General features: G+C 40.9%; 1 protein-coding gene and 1 long non-coding RNA gene across 2 annotated transcripts in view; both read right to left on the reverse strand.

The window, feature by feature from the left end:
• The window catches only part of MESR6 (misexpression suppressor of ras 6), a 528133-nt gene that overhangs the window by 385268 nt on the left and 125420 nt on the right, over positions 1–17445 (reverse strand). The window lies entirely within an intron of this gene.
• Positions 1–17445, reverse strand: part of LOC136997990 (uncharacterized) — a 51715-nt gene that overhangs the window by 16446 nt on the left and 17824 nt on the right. Inside the window, exon 2 of the long non-coding RNA XR_010888566.1 lies at positions 16280–16338. This is a non-coding gene — a long non-coding RNA (uncharacterized lncRNA). The remainder of the gene's footprint in view (positions 1–16279; positions 16339–17445) is intronic.

Below are 17445 nucleotides of genomic sequence, written 5' to 3' on the forward strand. Positions count from 1 at the left end.
AGGCGAGAGGAAGAGAGAAGAGAGAAAGAGAGACGGAAAGTAAGGAAGGGAGACAGGCGCCCTTGAGAGAGGTGAGGTCCCGGGATCGGTCCTGTGTGCGGGCCAAGCGTGAAGAAAGAAAGAAGCCGGCGCAGAGAAGAGGGAATGATGAAAAGAGCGATGGGAGATTGGAGAGGCGGCTGGCTGACTGGGTGGCTAGCCGGCATAGGTGGTGGTAGTAGTGGGTGATAGTAGCTCGGAGGGAAAAAGAAGAGGAGAAAGAGGTTGGAGGAGGTGGGTTGAAGAGACGGCGGTGTGGCGGAGGTGGAAGAGGAGGCGACTGTACTAAGAAAAGCCGACACACGGGGTGGCTGGGAGCAGTGCAGATCAATGCCAGCCAGCCAGCCAGCCAGCCAGCCAGCCGGCCCAACCCTTCCGAGTCTACTGCTCTTCAGTTCCCTAACCCTTTACCCCGTTTTTCCACCCCGACTTCGGCGGACTCACCCGGAGATAAAACACGAACGGCTCCACGAGCCACCCCTACACACCCTGCCACCCATGTCGCCCTGTCGCTTTCCTTCTCCCTCGTCCTGCGCCTCCCTCTTCCTGCTCGTCGTTTCTGCCTCGCAGCCACTCTCTCGATTTATCTTTCCCTCTTTCGAAGCTCTCTTTCGTCTCTCTGGCGTACCTATAGTCACTAACACCGATGAAAAATAATAGCTGTGGCCATACCGGCGAGAGAGAACGAGCATGCAAGAGCGAGCAGGAAGAAAAGAAAGAGAAAGAGGGATGCATCGGCGTAAACGCACTCGAGACGGAATTGCTCTGCAGACTTTGCCTTCCCTTTGACGCTTCGAACGCCGTGCATTTCAACGAGCTGCCTTCCTCCCGATTTGTTCCGGGGAAATGATTTTTTTGAGGCAACAGCACTGCCTATACCTAGCGTTATCGCGAAGTCAAAAGGAAATTTTCTTTCAACTGTGTGCCATTTGATAGGATATATGTTTATCGGAAGCTACCGTTGGTCTTAATGAAAATTTAAACGTCTTAACACACATCCATGCTACGACTTTCAGAATTCAAAAATAATTCACGGATTCTTTATATATACAAAAAAAAAAAACATAATTAAAATTTTCATAATACTAATAATTACAATAATAATAATAGATAATTCCTTAAAAATTATAAAATTTTTTAAATATTTTGAATACACAAACTGACAATTAAGTTGATCAATAAAATTCGAAAAAAATAAATAACCGAAACTCTTGATAGAAACACAACAAAATATCTCCGATTAAAAAGAATGCTCAGCAAAATATCTATTGACGCAATCATGATAGCACAGACCGATAGAGTTACGTTAATGCGGCGCCAGTACGCTTACACGAAGATAGTCGTCCAGGACTAGCAATTTTTCAAAGCAAGCTTCTCACGACACCGTCAGCCAGCTTATTGCGATCATGGATCAATTTTCAATCTTTTCAGAGATCCTCCTGTTGGCAGGATCAGCATCACCATGGAAAAGGACCAAGAGAGCTACCGGGGTGAAACGCCTTTCGCAATCTGCCAGGAGTTACTTTCATGTTGCTACAGAGTGGCGGTGGCGCGGTCGCATATAAAACAAATTAATCTCGTTAGGGGGAGCGTCTGCCTTCGTCCTTCCGGCTTTCAGAAGCTTCCACCTCCTCGCCTCTCGCGCCCCCCCTTGCTTGGCTCGCTCTCTCGACTGCTTGGCGGCGAATCCACGGGCGACTTTGCTTCTCTTTTATCTTAATTCGTCGTCTAAATGAGAACGAAGTCGCGGTTATCGCGGTTTCAAGAAAAAGGGACTCCTTGAATTGGCGCGCCGGTGCTTTATAAATCCTCTTGAGCGGCCAAGTGACTGGTTGAGCGCGATTTTACTCGCGGCCGCTCGCGTTTCTTGCTCGTTACTGTCGAAGAGTAAGTACTCCAGCCCGGGTCGCGGTTCAAACTTGGCAAGACGAACCGATAGGGTACTTATTTATTTTTATTGACATAGCACTTTACTTCAAACCGATGTAACAACCGAAAACGTCCAATTGACTTATTCAACAGTTTGTTATCACTTTAAGACATTTTTGGTAAGTAATTATAACACAGCATATACGAAAGCAAATTGTAAAACAATAAGTAATAGAGTGATTCTTTTACTGCATTAATAAGTAATTAGAGAACAAATATACATACTATATTTATTCTAAGTTCATATTTTAATTGATCGTATAAAATATTGTATGAATTAATTTATCAGTTTAATAGTGTCTACTAAAAAAAACGCTAGTTTAACTGTACGATGAGTACAGAAGGCATTACTTTGGCGAAAGGGCGCGATCGACACTCGCAATTTCCAATGCAACAACGCGAAAAGCGATCTCGCATCAAGAATGGTGGGAGAGCTTGAAAGATGCCAGGAACGGAAGTTTCAACTACGTTTCTCTATCTCCATCCCCCACTCGACGATGCAGGGGGGGTTACATGGAAATGAAAAATAGCAAACGAAATGAAAAACTTCAGAATGTCGGGGAAAGCGTCGTAGGTGGGTGTATACCTGAGTTCAAGGAGAGAAGTACGAAAGACATACACGACCGCGATATTTTTGAGAGCGCGTGTGTGAGTGGTTATCACGTCGTAGTGTGTGGGTGTGTGTTTCGTAAGGGTGGACATCCAACGCGCATGCGTCCACGTGGGCGTCAATACGAGCTGTACACGCTACCCTTTCTCTGTCCTTTGTCACACACACATACATACACGCATACACGTACGAAGACGCGGGTACACTGCTTCGACATACACACGTGTACTCTGAAATGAGACAGCATTTCGCTTTTGTAATGTTGGTAGAAGCGCGTTTTGATGGTTGGATAAATTCGGTACACCCCGGAGATATTTTATTAAAATTGCATATACATGTGGTACTATATATCGCATAACTTTGCCATCGAATTATTTTATATATATATTCAAAATATATTTTTATGATTCTCGAACAAATTTAATAAAAAAAAAAAACTGAAAATGTTGTTTACACACAATTATACACGTATATGTGTAAAATGTGATGTGTAAGTGATACGTCGATACAGCTAATTGTGTCCCGTATTTATTAGCAATCAAAGCGGGGCAATGTACTTTATTACGTTCATGCTCTCCTCCCACCCCCAGGCTGCTATCAAAATAAATAATATTGTCATAATTACATGTAGTGAAATACAACAATTTCGTGTCGTCCAAACAAATAATGCAACAATAATAATGAAATTTAATTAACATCCGCTTTTTCTTTCCTTTGTTCGTTTTATTCGTTCCAACAAAATAACTAAAATTAGAAATCAGCAAAATTAAAATATGATAAAAATGTAAATGAAATTGCAAATAGAATCTAATTTTGTAACAACAAAAGGGACTTTTCTCTAATGTCGTGATGTCGCCATACATTTATCCAAACCACCGGTAAGCATTTTCCCAAAAGTCGGCCAAGACGTAATGCTTTTCTCGGTGGCCGCACCGAGGTAGCGCACAGGGCACAAACATATTAATGCCATAACCATCCAATCTAGTCGACGTACCGTCGCCTTAAATATAAATGGGCGACGCGCACAGGCAGGACGCCCCACTTTCGTATTCATGCGAAAGTTTCCTGGTCGCCTCGTTAACTTTACATGGGACTATATGGACGTTTCCAGATTCGGCTGTAACGTGTGTACGTGCGCATACACGGACGCGGGATAATACTAACACGAACGACGATCTGCTGGTATCTGTGTCGCCCGCGCACTCACGCATACATCTAACAATCGTCTAACTTCGGGGTAATTCCAGCCATTGTACTCGACGGAATTGTTGGAGTATCGGGGATCGCGTAGTAGGTGAAACGATAACCCGATCCGCTTTTCTGGCGATCGTAAATTTCGTTTTACGGGCAATCTAATATACAGCGCGATCTATACTTCCGTCTCGCATTACAAGTCGGTTATAAATAACACCGATGAAAAAGAAGTAACTTATATTTTTAGAAAAAGTGTACGTATATTTGGAAAAGATATATTAAAATATGTATATTAAAGTTTGGAGCGCAACACTGAAAACAGTGATTTAAACAAGATTAAAATTCAAGTCGGATAAAAGAATAAAATAAAAGTAGATAGAGAGAGAGAGTGGACAGATCTAGATCAATAAAAGTATATAAATAAATGTAATTAATTTTTGTCCATAAATGACGCTAAAGCAATTATCTTCTTACTCGATTAATATCTTAAATTTCCCCTTTTTTGCACGAAAATACTAAATGCACTCATGACTTTAGATCATACAACCCGGATGTATTAAACAAACCCTTCCTAGTGACCCTTGATTAGTTGCAGCGACCCTAAACGGCTAAGCGATCGGCATCATCTACCATTCGATGTTCGATGAATCGGAACCTTCGTTGCATCCGCGTGACATATGCTCGGCGAGCGTGAAAACGCTTCTATGCACTCACAACCTTTAATCAAGTGTACGAATACACACACCTATTATAACGTAGGCTACACATACGACGTACAATTAATTAGAAACGATGTTTTAATCATAAATTGACTAGGTACAAGCGCTTGATAATTGGTACAACGGATAATTATCTCTTGTTATAGGATAAATGAAGCTAATATCATTTTATCATCGCCTTGAAACAACTAAGTTTCAGTTTTAAAGTTCTTTCTCAAAAACTGTACGATATATGTATAATAATAATTATTTTCAAGCACATACATGTAAGTTAGCGCTTGTATAATAATTTGATTTTCTAATAAAATAATATGAATAACAAACAAATACAGCAAAAATAGTTTTTATGAATAGAAAACAAGATAGTGAGTGATCGTACATTTCATCTAACGCGTATATTTATATTTTGTTTCATACGATCTCATTTCACGAACGAGGAAAACGGCCATATGACACCATAATTCTTTTCGCGTCGTCCTTTCTTCCCTTCTCCCTCTTGTATTTCCATTGGTTTCTCGTCGACGAAAAAAGATCTTACCGACCGTGGAACAATGGACGGTAGGTGTATTTTTATCCGGACATTAACATAAGCCGATTGTGTCTTTCCTCTTCTATACGGGCCGCGCGGAGAGATCGAAATAAAGATGGGAAAAAATCATCCGCCTGCCTTGCAAAGCGACACGTAGGCAGAAAACAATTTTTGTTCGCGTTTTCTTTCCTGATTATATAATAAAATCAAATCAAGTTATGTAATTATTTACAATAATTTGAGAACAGTGTAACATATTGGGATCGTATAACAGAATATTGTTATATACTATATACATTAGTTCAAAATTACGTTCAAGAATTCGAACTCAAATAGCTACTAAACAATAATCAATACTTATATCGTTTATTCGAATATCACGCATTCCAGAAAAATTCTCCAGAAGCGCTGATCGTGTCGCGACGTCTGTTACGCGCTATAGTATACTCGAAAGTAATTTCTGAAATCTTTATCGTCCGGCGTCTTCTCGTTCTATCGGGTAAGCGTATACGCGAAACAAAAATAGGAGCAAAAGAAGACGGATGCGGCAGCGCTGCCAGAGAACTTTTTAAGCAAATTAATCAATATCAACGAGGACGGAAGTTTACGGCGGGCCACAGAACGAGAGAGAGAGAGAGAGAGAGGGGAGGGGGAGAGATATAAAAAAGAAAAAGATTTCACGGGAAGCATCCGGGCGGACCTCGCTAATTTCTTTAAAGTAGTTTGCCAATTTATTATTTTCCAATTTTCCGGGAACTTCCGCCGCGCGCACGTACGACGTTTACAAGCCTCACTGTTGTTTTGCTCTTTCTTTTTCGTTCTTCACGCTCGCTGCCTCGAAACTAAATTCGGTAGCAATCAACCTCGACTGCATCCGTTAAAAAATTGCTGTTTGTTTCACTTGTGCAAAATTGCTTTCACTATGCCGATATATACGATACACATTTTAATCTTTAGCCATCAATTCTACTGTAAATATATTAACAGGAGAATAGAATATATGTTCGCAAAAAATTTTGTCTCTGCGCTAAATTTACAAGTAACGAAATTTACAACTTCAATGCTTGTAAAGGAAAAATTTGTTTACAAAAACTTTTTACCGATGTTATCATATTTCTCAAATATAAATATTTATAATAAATTATCAACTTATATATATATATGCTTGTACTAAACCTCTGTTTAAAATATATTGGCAATTTAAACATTTTTCACTTAAATATTTAATATTACGATAATCGATTAATATCTTCCGTGAAGATAAAAATATTATCCCAAAATATTCTTTCAATGTTTCAAAATAGTTTCAATATCTGAAAAAAATGCAAGCAGGCGCATTTTTTCGTTGGAAGGTGTTTTGCAACATTTGTATTGGAGTCTCGATTTTGAAATTCTCTTTGGCATTCGCGATTTCACAAGGCATGCGAAACTTTTCCCGTAGTCCGGCGGGTTTTTGCCCGCTAACGATCGACAATGTTTAAGCACGGCGAAAGCCAACAGGATCGCGCAGACGAAGCAAGTTTAGCCTAACAAGGGGCTCCCCGGAAGAGCAGGCACCGGATGAGGTATGTAAATCTCGTTCCGCCGAGGTCGTGCCGCGCCGACTCTCCCCTCCTCCCTCTCCTCACGAGTATCCACCCCTGAGTCAGGTTCTTTCGTGGTCCACAGTGGCAGGGTGGATTTTAACCCTTTTCCAGTTATCGATTTTCAGCTCGAGACGGATGAGAGCGCCCGGCTATGTGCCTTCGGCCACTTTACGCCATGCTCGATTCCACTTGACTACTTTGACAAGAGAACACTATCTTCTTCCCGCATTTAGCTCACTTTTCTTCGCCTTCTTCCTTTCTTTTCTTCTTCAAAAATATTGAATGTGTATGCGTATGATTTTAAAAACAACGGATAGTTCAAACTTAACATTTAAGTCAAATTGGAGTAGTTACGTCATAAGCAAGTTAAATGTGCTCTTCTCGATATTTAAAAAATTCAACCCTTTAATAGTCATCAAGAATTAATTTAAGCACGATAAAGGCGGGAGAACAAGCAAATCTCTTTACTTCTGCAACTCTTTATAAATCGATATATACATAACACCGTAATGTGTACCGATAACATTTCGGGGACCACGGGGAGTTTCACGAAGCGCCATCGAGTTCCATCTTTAGCATCCCCTTCGGAGCACACTTTATCTTTCAACGATAAAACGCTGCTTTAGACAGCCGCTGTGCCCGCTCGCTCCTGTATCGAGGGGGTTTGATTGATTACCAGGGTGGAGTCTAACACACAAGGATGGCTGACTTGCGCAGACTACACACTTGGTCCGCGTAACCACGCGTGCTGAAAAAGCGAAGAAAGAGGAGATTGCTTCTTTCGAGTTCGCGGCAGAGTGAGAGGGGATGATCCTGGTAAGATCGTAAAGCGGAACCTGCGAGCGGGCGCGCTCGGGGGAGAAACGCTATTGAGAGTGCGTGCGTGTGTGTTCGCATATGCCATTAGATACGTATCCGCGCGGAAGCCATACGAACACTCAGTGTGTGCCGTTGTGGGTGCTCGTATAGGTGCCCTTACACACGACGGGCAAGCACGTATATATCAGGGGGGTGCGCGAGGGTCCACAGACCAATCGGAAGCAAGCATTCTTTATCCACCCGAGTATCTTGGACGCATGCCTCACGTACGAGGCGTGGTTTGGGGCCACCCTTGTACGAATGCTTGCCATTTTTTTCCGGTCGTTGCATTTTCTGCGCTCGCGGCGATACATATACGCTACATACCGCCATGTTAACGTCTTAAACGTGTACCGGCTATTCTATCATCGTTACATCTTTACCAATTTTCCGGTGTAAGAACCAAACTTTTCCGTGAAGCGACAGTAAAGCGATAAAAAATTTCTTACTGTTCAGTTTCTTTGAACGTTTGATGGACATTATTTAATAAATAGTACTAGATATAGAAAACAAAAAAAAATTGAATTTATGGTTTAAAAATGCATATAAAATTACCATAGATATAAATTACATTAATCATAGTTGTGGCATTGCATTTGAATTGATTAGTTTGTCATGCATAAATGAAATTTTAATGCTATTGCAGAAAGAACAAGCTAACTAACTCATTAGACTAACAATTAACACATTCCGGCACATGCTACATAATTGCATAGTATTTGCCTAGCTATTCAGCTGATAACGTAACTCCTACTTAAAATCCTGCGACTCGCAGCTATGACCTAATGCATTTCTAAGATTTCAAGAACGCTCATCGGACTTGTAAAGAGTGAACAAATGCAAATCTAAGTCAGTTATGAAATAGAAATGTCATAAGTTATTTGCAATTTGGACATGAAAATTATCATATCGCAAATATTGTGATAAAAAAAAATAATAAAATACAAATTGCATTTCTGTGCAATCAGTTTCCATGCAGAAATCGATCGTCATGAATATTTCTTGCGCGTGTAATAACGCGGTAGGCGATTGCGCAGGGAAGCAAGGTAAGGCGCGTAAGGCGGAGATATATTCCAAAATTTCCATGAAATTTCTCGGCGGTAGCGCGTATACACGACGCACGATAATGCATGCTCGTATGCTGATAGACACGTGGGTGGAGAGGCGCCTCGGACCCGGTGCACGTCGGGAGAGATCTCTCATTATGCATTCCTTTCAGGCGGCCGTCATTATTTTACATATTGCAGGAGGAGGCGTACCGCGCGCCGGTACTGACTGCCTTTGCCAATTTTTCCAGCACGGCAAAAAAGGAACGGCCGGCAATTTGGTGTCGGGCATATGTGTGCGCGTGTGTATACGGTCACCTTAACATTGTTGTTGCAATTTAATGCGTTTCATCGGCAAGCGGGGCCGTCCGCTTTGAAGATACGAGCTCGTGCACGCCGGTGAACAACAGCGCCCTGCACGAGCCGAAGTTCTTTCGAATTTATGATCCTCGGGAAACATTTATTTTTCCATGCAACGGCGCCGCGGAAACGCGTAATAGAATTTGTAAGCGAATATATCGATGCCCGCCGTGGTGTGGCAGGTATATCGCTGAAATATTTTGTAGCCGGCCGGATGATTAAAAGCGCGAGCGAGATTGCACGTCGATGTCTACTCTGTTACGTGCAGATGTATGTTCAATGGATGTCTTATCAAAATATGTACATTCTCGATATATCCAAACGGGAAGTTATAAAAAATACAATATTATCCATAAATTGAGTCGAACGTTGTAAAGCCCAATAAAGATGTCAAACGATCGCAACGATTTTCGTCGGCTTTCGTTCAGATTATTAAATTACAAGGAGATGGACGCGCGTCGTGCCGCAGTACAGCGATCCCGTACACAATTATCCATCGCGCGCATTGAATCGCGGCGGTTACCCGGCTTCTTCCCGTGATACGTGATATTACGGCGAATAAAACACGCGCGCTCACGGGCATGATATTGCAACGTCGTATCAGAAATGATGTTACTAGACGTTCGATACGAAATAAAAAGAAAGGTAGCGATCACTTGTACTATGAGCGTGTCTGTCTACGTTTAAACCGACAGGTGTACATGAAACGGCCACCCAACAATGTTGCATGAGGTTAATGATCTTCATTTGTGAGGGAACCGCAGTTCCAGGTAAAGAGCTCGGCACGAAACATGCCCGACACGAAGACGCCGTGTAAAGGCATGGAACGTCTAGATGCAGCTCTCAAAAATTTCACTTCATGCAATTCACGCAACGTTTAATTCGGACGTCGCGTCTCAATTACGCATCTTGTGCACAGCGAATTAAATGAGAACGATTGTTGGTGACACTGCTGATTACAAATTAATTCTACAGTACTGATATTTTCTTATAAAATCAATTTTACGAAAAGAAGTGACTTTGCTAAATTTTGAATAATACGGAGTGTCTAATATATAATTACAATTGCAGCTCTTAACAAACGTGAAATATTTCGCAAAGCGAAAAGAGAAGAAAAGAGATGCACAATTCTTATGCACGTGCGAAGACAGATTCTACTCTCGAGATAATTTTTTACAGCAATTTTAATACACATTAATCGCCGTTCGAATAACGCAATCAAATATTTTTATTTATATTTTACTCTAAATTAGAAATTCTGTCTTTACATCGTGAACTAACTAACTAAGTTTCCTCAAACCGACAAGACGTCGAGGGTTAAAAGTCAACATGATCTTATTTCCGAGCAACCAGATCCGAAGAGGAACGGCGCAAGTGACGCAGCCACCTGTACGTAAGGCAGATGAATCTCGCGGCGGCTTTTAAGGTAGGAAGAGAGGTAGGTTGTAACAGGCCGGCCTATATGTATGGTAATATCGACAGGGAGGTCTCCGCGATCCAATACCCAGCTCTCCGCTTTTCTCTCTCTCTCTCTCTCTCTCTCCCTCTTTTTCTTTTCCTTCCTCTCTCGTGCACATATTATGCGGTGGCAGCGAAAAAAGAAGCGCCACGTAGGAAGGAGAGGAGATGGAGAAGGAAGACAGATCGGCGCGCAACCTCGCGACGACTATCCGCGCCAGCAAGAAAGAGACAATCGAGAAGGACGCGCAGGCCCTGTACCAACCCATTTCTTTCCCAGTTCCGTTCTTCTCTCCGACGTCATCGAACTCCGCGGGAAGTTATGCCGCGAGAGAGGGCCACCGAGGCGGACCGGGAAGAAAGAGGAGCGAAAGAGAGAGGAAAGAACATCTCTCGTTCCTCTGGAAAAGCATAGAGGAGAGTAGTGAGTCGGCGTCGCCCAGGCAACGGCTCTGCCACCTTATTGGATATGTTGAGCAATTTATTTTATTTTTCCCTATTCCTCGCGGGGAGGGGAGCGCCGAGAGGAAGAGCGAGAGAGAGAAAGAGGAAGAGGGAGAGAGAGGGATTCCGAGGGAGAGGCAGAGCGCACCCTCCTCCACTTACCTGCTACCCTCCGCACACGTCGACGCCATTTTCCAATATCGCGTCAAGCGAGCGCTCCCGCTCTCCTTCACCCACCCCCCATCCACCCTTCTTTCTCTCGTTTCGTCTTGCTCCTTCGCTCTTTTCTTGAGGAGAAAGAGAAAATAGAAGCACGGCACGAAACGAGAAAAAGGGAAGAAAGGAGTCTGGTAGGCGGCGCGGGTGATGAGAGGTGGTGGAAGAGAACGAGAGCGAGGAGCCACGGCTAGCTTCGGCTGCAACGAGAGAACCCAGTAAGGTTGGGTGAGAACCGTACGTTCCTCCACCCGTAAATTGGCAATATTCATGCCGAGCCGCGTACACGGCTTCCCGGACGGAGGGAGGGCGAGTAGGGGTGGGTTGCGAGAGGCGGTAGTTGGACTGCGGAACCGATTCCCGTAGCCCGAAGGCATCCCCGCGAAAACGCTCACCTAGACAATTCGTTCGTTATTTTTACGCCGGTGTCGGAACGGGGATGAAGCCGCGCTAACCGCGCTCCTCTTCCTTTCTGAAACCGGGGAGTTGTGTGGATACTGCGGTCGAATAATTTCAGGGTGCGTCGTACGAGAATAACGTTAAAAGCGAACTTAGTTGGCAGAATTTTTCTCTCAAATGCTGTTTCGTTTTTTCATATTTTTTCCCCCCCGTCATGGATTATGTATTAATCATTACTTATATACCATATATACAGAATACACTATATATTCAGAAAACAACTGTTTTTCTTTAAAGAATTTTTAGTGAGTTTCCCAGAATTTAATTGAAATTATCTTTATTCACAATCGTCAAAATTCAAACTGTCAAAAATCCAACATCCGAAATTAATTGATTAAAATTTTGTATTCTAAATATTCAGACAACTTGTGTATTAGAGGGTAGTCTATTTTGTTTAATGCCACACTTAATTTAACAAAGCATAAGCAATGAATGATGTTTTCAATTGCGTACATATCTTATGAAAGATATTTAGCAGTACGCTAAACAGCGGTGGTAAGTGGTAAAAACAAAGTTTTGCTCGTACGCTTTGGTAAACCTTCAATTAATGTAAACTTCTGTCGGTAAAAATCGTTTTAAAATTACTTCGCACTCCCAGGCGCGTAGTCACACCGCCATCCTCTTCCCGGCATCCTCCCTGCCCTCCTTCTTCCAGCTGAGCCCCGAGAACCCCGAGAGCGAGGAAACAGGGGGTGGCTTTAGAAGTTTGAGTGATATTCCAACTTTTAAAATATGTCAAATTATTTTCCTTTCAGAAGAGCTGTCGTCTAAATACATTTCCATCTCTTTCGATGTATTTAAATACACGGGGCTCAATCTACGACACAGCAGCGACTAATATATAAGGCTTTCGGTGCGTGATTGGTATATACGGATGTATAAAAGACACGCTCGCCTACGTTGGTTACGTACTCTTGCGATTCAAGGTGAAGCGAATGGAATCTCAATTTGAAGTGTTGCCTCTATTACTCAACGTACAGGAAAACGGAAGAAAATTATATTTTCTGTTATTCGTCTTCGTCACATCCTTTTATCAAAATACGCTTCGTAGCTCCTTCCTAAAATTTTCTTGTCTCAATTGTCGCAAAATGATAAAGTAAAGAGTCTAAATTACATTAATATAAAAATAATTACAGGATTCAAATTGCTGCAACTCGCGAATCTCCGCAAATAAGTGAAACGTTTTCTAACTCGGGGTCTCTCTTTTTCCAAGCACTTTCATTAAAATTCCAGACAGCGCGTAAGAGCACTTTTCTAGCCGTACTGTTTTATTTGTCTCGGGACGACTCAAACAGACACATGGATCGACGAAGGGCACATTTCTCGCTCGTAACGCCAATTCGCAGAGACAGATGGGAGGAATTTTCCTTTATTTCGAAGACTCTTATGCCGGGCGTTATAGGCTAGGCGCGTAAAGCACGTCGACTTCCTGGCGGCGCAAATAAGTAGAGAGGCGGACGGTGCACCTATGTAGATAAGTATGTACCTATCCACGCAATTACATTACACACAAAACGTCGACGACAACTCTTTGTCGTCGGCTGGATATCAAAGCTCAAATGCTGCCAGCTGGAACTCGTCCCTCCCTTCCCCCGCCCTCTCCCCCTCTCTATAGCGAAGCAATAGAGTTCTTGCCTTTCCGTCACTCTATATCCGGCACTTCACTTCGCGACGCGGCTTTTCCGTCGGGCAAAAGTAGCCTCCTCCTCATTCATCCACCGTTTTCCTTCACCTCCACATCCTCCTCCGCTTCTTCTCGAGGCGCGATTTCACCACTTCCTCCCACTCTCTCTCTCTCTCTCCCTTTCTCAGTCTCTCTATCTCTCTCTTTTTTTTCTATCTCGTACGCTTCTCCTTCCGCTCTTCGCGCTCGGGGAAAATAATTTCTTTCATCGCTATCCCTCTTCTTCGATTCCTCTTTATGTACCAGACAATGGAATGTTCCTTTCTCAGAGCACGCGGGCATGCTGATTCGACGAACGACAATAAATCGTCTGCGAAAGACGACGATTTGGATTGACATGATTATTTCTCGCGTACACTTTCCTTTATTATAACATATTAACAAGTGTCTTGAAAGTATTTCATAGATTTTCCACCTTTTGCATTATCTCATGCAAAATTTAAAAGTTTAATCAACTTTTAAAATAGACTTTATATGTGCAGAAAATTTGAAACAATATGTGCGTGTGTGCCTATGCAATTTATTTAGCTGATTATAAGAAAGATATAATATGTTATCAATTATTATTACATATGTGTAGTACAATAATTGATATTTTGATATGTTTAGCGCAACTTCCTTTCAATGTTGACAACATAAAGAAGATAAAAATATGAAATATCTTAAACTTTATCTTCTTCAATCTTTCTTACCTAATATTTATAGAAATAGAAATTGATGTCATATACATATATTACAAATTTATAATACTGTAGTATATCAGTATAAAAAAAAATTGGAAGAATCAAAGCATCAAAGCGCGGCCATCGACCCTAATTCCCGGCAACGCTTCGGAACTTAGAAATCTCGTATCCGGATCCACTTGTATTAAGGAGTCCGAAAAAGAAGAACGGAAATGGCAACCTATAACGGCACTAGAACCTATGCATGCGAGAAGCAGTTAGCTTTATTGCAGCGCGCGCGGGAGTTTTTAATATCGCTTTGGCGCGGACGCGTCTGCCAGCTGACAAAAGGAGAAAAAAGGAGGCGTTAATGGAGAACGTTTTCGCTCTAACGACCGTGGAGAAAAGGAAGGGGGTGGAACGGGCCAAGACTACGGGACATCAGTCGGGACTGCGTAAAGGGGTGGACGCTGGCGCCTGTCCGCTGCCCACCAGACATGCTCGCCAGACCGTATGGTTTTTATACGAAGAGAAACGGAAGAAAAGGATACAGTAAGAATGTAGAAAATTCCCTGCTTGCGGGAAAGTCCGCGAGGAAAGAAGATGCGAGTATTAATCCGCGATTCAAGTTAAGAAAATTCCTAATTGCTTCAAAATATCGAATAAATGACTTTAGTCAACATAGACATCTTAGGGGATGACAGTTGTGTTAAACTGATACGTATATAAAAATTAATTTTATCAATTACTTCATTAATTATAAATTATAATACAAGAATTTTTTAGCATGTTATTTTAGCGTTGCGTATTATTTCTAATATTAAAAATTGGATGTAATATACGCGGAGATTTGTTTTTTAGATCTCGAAATCCTCTGATTCTCACCCTCTTGAAACAAGAACGGGAAAGAGAAATTCATGGTAGAAGAAAGAACAGGCTTTTGCGGCCCGAGGTTTTAAATCCAATCCCGCCACGCAGATTAATAAAAGGATTCATGGAGTTTAGGCCGCTTTTATTACTTCGACTTTCTTGCGACTACCAAGAGTATTTGTGCGAGACCGCCTCTCGGTTTTATCCGTCAATATTGTCAACAAAAAGTAGGTATCGCATTTAACATCACTTTTACAGAACCTCCGACCTATCGCTCGGCTCGGTGTTTTCAGGGTTAATATTATGTTACTCACTAATCCTTCGGAAAAACACTTGACTGGTAATTTTATACTTGCAACTTTGTGCCCAAAGGAATCGCATTTCATCCTCTTACCAATGGCTTACGTCACTAAGTTTCACGTGTGCTGAGAATAAACTGTCTCTTTTCACTAGCGCAATGGAGTGGAATATTCGAAGACCATCAAAGATCTTACGTGTTAATAATATCTGAATATGCAAAGTATCCTAAAATTAACATTTCTTTTTAGTATTACTTAAAGGTCAAGTTAAAAGAAATAACCGTTTTTTAGATGTCAAAACTTATGAAAAATTAAGAATAGATTTACTAAATTAACAAGGAACTATTTCCCAAAATATTCAACGTCATGTTTAATCAGAGAGTGATAAAAATAGTATTTGATAAAAATTTCATTAAATAAAAACATATTGTGTAAACTGATTAAAAAACCAATTAGTAGAAAGAATAGCAATTTTAACGTTAGCTCATGCATACTATTAAAAAGAACCCGAATAAAAACTAGACGTATGTAGTTATATAAACATATGAATTTAGCAGATTAATGGATCACAAAAAAAATTCACAGTCACTTAAATAATAGCGATTCCGATTTCTACAAATTATTTTAACGTTCGGCTAACTACAGGAAATACCTACCAGCAATTAGTCAGTGCACTAATGTCTTCTAGTTCTCAAGTCGCATAAGAACTTAGTCGTAGAATAGCGGGATTGTCGAGGAACAAATAGAGAAAAACGCGCATTAATCTTATGTCGCTACCAGCTTCATATACGGTATATAATACATATCGTATATATAATAAAATGTGTGTGTGTTTTTTTACACGCGCAGAGTATTCTTGCGGTTGATTTAAAAAGGGTATACAAATAAAGCATTCCGGCGGAAAATGCAGTGATACGCCTCGCTTGCAATTAGAATTCGCACGCTCAGCTTTATTCACGACACGTACGTGTAATTAAAACTTCCTAAACATCTAGCACATTTGCGATACTCGCCTTGCAATTTACTCGTCAGATATACCCCGTACCTTTCACTTCGGTCTTCGTTTACATCTCGTTATACGTGCTGGGGAATATTTATTTACACCCTCCTCCTGCCCCTGCATTTCTCATACTACAAGTTTCTCGAAATTATCACTGCTAGCTCGTACCTTCGTATACCCAACATTAGGGTATACCAAACGAGAGAGTTGCCCCCCTTACCTTCGTTATCTACACAGACCGCAAAGCATCGAATGTAATTTTCACCTTCGCACGCTGCCGCGCGAGAAATAAAATACCGAAAAGAACAAGTACTCACTGTGCTGCCGTTCCTACTTAGCGATTGTGGCCAGACATACTCGTTCCCTTGTCACTTACCTGCAGAATAAAAGGAAAACGAAGAATTAAATAAAACATAAAATATATTGCTGCAAATATTAATATATATGTCAGCTATTTTATATAAATTCAAATAATGATATATATATAAAAAATCTCCAAATTCCTCTGACTATGGAATTACTTGAAGTACATCTGCGGTATATTTTTTTAATTTAAAATTAATTCAGGATGAAGCTTGCGTATTTTCTAGCATTAACATGGTGCAATTAGTTGAACAACAAATTAAACACACGCAAGTGAATGTAAACGAGCAATTAAATATACGCCTGTTTCTATAAAGATTATACATAGATTTTATGTATGTAAAATAGTAGCTGTGTGAAGGTAAAGAAAAATTATGTGGAATTTAGAACGCACGTAATTAGATGCAAATATCTATGCATATTGCGCATTACTTACTACGGCATCTCGTTGTGATACGCTTATTGTAAACAGCATTACAACCAGTAATTATAGAAATCTACACCACAGCTACAAAAGGCAATTAGCATTTTGCGCATTACGTATTCAGCCCCAAATGGGTAACGATCAAATACCTTTTTTGTAACATGCAATCCAGGTAATCAACGAGTAATCATTATTATCAAAGGCCGAAAGCAATAAGACAGGATATAAAAATAAATGCGGAAAGGAAAAAACATAATATTATATTGTGTGAGTTACATAAGAAACATACTAAATGACTATCTCTTTCTCTCTCTCTCTCTCTCTATTTCTACCCGATAATCATTAGAGTTTCCATATTGTCGACAATGAGGATAATTAGCGGCAAAATGAGTGGCGTTTCATTCATGCATAATGCGTAAGAATTAAAGCGCACGCGCAAGAACACAAGCACGCTAAAAATAGAGCCACAGTGACTGATTAGTATATCTTAACGGTTCACATATTATTAAAAAATATTTCTATCTATACCGTTAGTTTAAACTAACAGAGATTTGATAATTATTGTTGCAAATATATTAGTGAAATATAATCTCAGTTTTTCGCAGAAAAAATACAGATAGTGCTGAATAATTTCGCATTTGATGTGTACAAAAAATAATTATTAAGCTTCAACCGTCGATTTGCCATTATGTATCA

The sequence above is a fragment of the Linepithema humile genome, chromosome 2 (assembly GCF_040581485.1).
Source record: "Linepithema humile isolate Giens D197 chromosome 2, Lhum_UNIL_v1.0, whole genome shotgun sequence".
Taxonomy (NCBI): domain Eukaryota; kingdom Metazoa; phylum Arthropoda; class Insecta; order Hymenoptera; family Formicidae; genus Linepithema; species Linepithema humile.